This window comes from Herpailurus yagouaroundi, unplaced genomic scaffold (assembly GCF_014898765.1).
Source record: "Herpailurus yagouaroundi ecotype Mexico unplaced genomic scaffold, PumYag 198, whole genome shotgun sequence".
Lineage (NCBI taxonomy): Eukaryota > Metazoa > Chordata > Mammalia > Carnivora > Felidae > Herpailurus > Herpailurus yagouaroundi.
In genome coordinates, this window is record NW_024412429.1 from 11,896,539 (window position 1) to 11,900,653 (window position 4,115).

A 4,115-nucleotide genomic window follows, 5' to 3' on the forward strand; every position below is an offset into this window, starting at 1 on the left:
AAGTAAATTATTCAGATGGCATATTTATCCAATAGCAATGAGAATAAAACACTTTTATTGAGGGATCGGCATAGTTTCTACATCCGCATTGATGTATCGGTGCCGTAGAGTCTCACATTCGCATTTATGAAGGGGTGTGCCATTTGAGTTATCTGCTTTTATGAATTAGCTTGTAAAAATAATGCAATTGCTATTGAGGCTGTAATGCCTCGTGGAATTGGCTTTGCTTGTTTGTTTTGACAAGTGAGGTTTAGTTTTATGATAATATTTCAGAGCACACGCGTAAATGCCCTGTAGTCTGTTTTGTAAAGGTAATGAAGCCTTAGTGATCTGCAATCTTACTGCTGCTTCCAGATATTAAATCTTTGCTTGAAAGCAGAGTGACATTGGCATATTCACTGAGAATTCTTAGGCCAAGGAGAAATGATAAGCATCCCCACCACAGGTATTTTTTTTTTTTTTTTTTTTTTTTTTTAGTAAATGTATCCTGGTCGTTACCTTGATGTATTGCAGTGAATATTTCGAGAGCGTTATTCAAAGGATGGATTATCTTATGTGAACAAGAGCAACACATATCTGTACCAACTCTTGCATTGCCCCGAGGGCGTAGCAGTGAACAAAAGCAGACAGAAGTACTTCCCTTGTGGAGCTTACCTTCTAGTGGGAGGGACATCCAAAGACAACAAAACTATGCAAACAGGGCACAGACATTCTGTCCTGGGCTGCTGCTAAATGCCATCCCTAATCTGTCTTCCACACAGCAGCAAGAGCAAGGACCTAGATCTTGTCTGATTATGAGAAAGAAAGAAAGAAAGAAAGAAAGAAAGAAAGAAAGAAAGAAATGAGGGAGGGAGGGAGGAGGGAGGGAGGGAAGGAAGAAAGGAAGGAAGGAAGGAAGGAAGGAAGGAAGGAAGGAAGGAAACCCTAAACTTATTGCCAAGGCCTAGAGGCTTCTGCCCATCTCACACCTCAACTTCCAATCAAACTGTCCTCCAGCCACAGTGGTCTTCCAAATGCTTTTGCCAAACTCACCACTGGCTTTGCTTATGCTGTTCCTATTAGCCACAATGCTCTTCCCTTTGTTTCATTGTACAACCAGCTCTTTCTCAGCTTTTTGGACTCCTCTTAAACCTTATCTTCTCAAGGAATCCTTACCCGACCACCCGCCACGTTATTCTCCAAGCCTGGTTTGGTTTCCTTCATTGCACCTATAGCATTTGTCTTTATTTTATGTGTTACTTTTCTTGGGATTTGCATGTTGCCCCAGTCGGATGCAAGTCTACATGCATAAGGACCATGCTTGTCTGGTTCATCATTCTGTCTCTATCTAGCACCTGACATTGTGCAATGCACATAGTAGGTGCTTAATAAAATCTTGGCTAACTGACCTTGACCAATGGCCAACTGTCTGAATGAATGAATGGAAAGGAAGGGAAGTGAGAACCCCGAATCATCACCCCTCAATACAATACATCATATTCATATCATACTAATTGTGTTCGTTTGAGAAGAACACTCTCTCCCTGTGAACCCCCCAAACACCCACCATACATGGGACTGGGTCAGCTTCCTTTGCTCTTTGCTATTATAGTATTATACTTCTTTCACTGTTTTGATCTCACTTGGCACTTTTTCATGTTGAAATTTTACATTACCTTGGGAACTATTTGCTTAATATTGGCTTCTCTAGAGAGAGTGAACATCACAAGGGCCAAAGCTCTATTGGTTTTGCTAATGCTTATATCCACAAAGCTAGTACAAAGCCTTACAAATTATAAGCACTCAATACAAGTGTGCCAAGGGAATGAAGAAATGGAGTTCTGACAGCCTACCTAATTTCTGCCAGTGTGTGCCCTCTGCACAAACATGCTAGTCTGACCCCCTCAGGATTGTATAGAATGACTTGGGATTTCCCAATCAGAGGAGAAAGCCCCTTAAATTTCTACCGTTCAAATCCTGGACTACTCAAGGAGTGATTGTTTTTCTCAAGTTTTTACCAAAGTCACTAGAGGTTGGGTAGAAACGCCTTCTCTGGTTTAATTCTTGATTTATAATATGGCTTATTTCTATTTTCATTTTACCAAATGGAATATAGTCATCACAATTTAATCTTGCTTGGACGTCACGGAGAGAGGAAGTAAATGGGTGAAGCAGTTAGGAGGAGAGAGGGCGGTCAGGGCGAAAATACTGGAGGTGACAATGCCCTAAGACATTCAAAATGAGTTAAACAAAACTAAGCAAACAAGCCTCATCAGAATGCCATCAAAACATGACCCAATGTCCAATGACTGATCAACGGATAAACAAAATGTAGTATGTTCCCAGAATGGACTATTAGTCAGCCTTTAAAAGGAAGAAAATCGGGACACACGCAACCGCACGGATGAGCTTCGAGAACGTTCTGTTAGGTGAAATAAACCAGGTGCAAAGGACAAACCCTGTGTGATTCCACTTATGAGCGGAGCCGGGCTTGGTTGAACGTGGTAGAGACAGAAGGTAGAATGGGGCTGTCGGTGCTGGGAGTGGGAAGTAATGGGGAGCAGGGGCAGAGATGACAGACGCATTAAACAAGAAAATAGTTGGTGTGGCACTGTGCTGAGAAAGGGAAACTTTTTTTTTTTTTTTACATCGTGACCTATTTCATTTATTCTCATTTTTTTTTTTTAAATTTTTTTTTCAATGTTTATTTATTTTTGGGACAGAGAGAGACAGAGCATGAACGGGGGAGGGGCAGAGAGAGAGGGAGACACAGAATCGGAAACAGGCTCCAGGCTCTGAGCCGTCAGCCCAGAGCCCGACGCGGGGCTCGAACTCACGGACCGCGAGATCGTGACCTGGCTGAAGTCGGACGCTTAACCGACTGCGCCACCCAGGCGCCCCTGTTCTCATTTTTTACTGATAAAAATATCTTCTCTCTCTGGTTGCAGCTGGGCTCCCTGCTTGACTGTGCACCCGTCAACCAGAGTTCTACTGGAAGAGGTATGAATCGTGGCAACGCTGATATTTTGCAACACATGTCTTGTTGTTTTGGTTTATAGAAAATAAGATGCATGAATAATAAAGTGTGTAATAATATAACTAAATCACACTTGTGGGATGCTCTTTGTTTTGCAAATTAAAATGCACAAACAGCACAATCCTTTTGTCTTTATCAAACAGTTTGCTGGGTTACCTCAACTTGGAGCGTGTACATAAATATTCAAATTGAGCTTTTCACTCGGAGGCAATTTTGACATTTCCATATTGGGTTCCTCAGTGGCTTCGCTACGAAAAATTAACCACAGGTGACCAAAACATGATCCCTTATGTTTGTATTACAATTCTCCCAGTAATACACCTGACAAGTAGATGGTATCATCAGGTGAAGGTATTGTAAAGGGTCTAACCACTTAAAGAATTAATAATAAAATGTTTATGGGGAGATAAACCTACCATTAGCTCAAATAGTCCAGTTGGAATCTCTGATGGCTCCGTGTCTATTTTCTATCACTCTGAGATGTTCTGGGTGGGAAGCGCTCTTATTTAAAAGAAGGTTGTGCTAGCTAGCTGCTTCGACTGATTTCAATTGAGTATGTGAGCAGCATTAAGAAGGGAAGTGTGCCAGCCGGATGCATATGGATGCAGGAACAAAACCAGCCCTAGTTCAATCTCTCTTGCAATTCAGATGAGTCCCTCGGGGACGGCGCCTTTCCATTTCACTCTCCGCTCGAGACTTTTGCCACTTTGCAGATGACAGTGAAGGAAGGAGCCACATGTCCTTGGCAAGGGTGGACAACAGAATTGCGCCAGAATCGCACGATGCAGCACGGACTGGTGAAGAAGTGGGCGATCTGGTAGTAGAAAGCATGTGTTTGTGCCCTGGGTCACCACCCAGCCAGCAAAGCAGCAGCAAACATCTCATGTCCAAGGACAGGTGCAACTGCTCTCCACGGCGCCTTGGTGAGGATGTGACCGTCAGTCATATGAGAAAGTGTCCCACGAATATTTGCTGGACCTCAGAGTCGACCACGATTTCACTCTCTTATTGGCATTTGGGATTCATGCCCCCTTATAATGCTTCCCTGACCCCGTCCCCCTCTTTTGCTGGAAATCTCACCCAGAGTTCAGCCTATCCT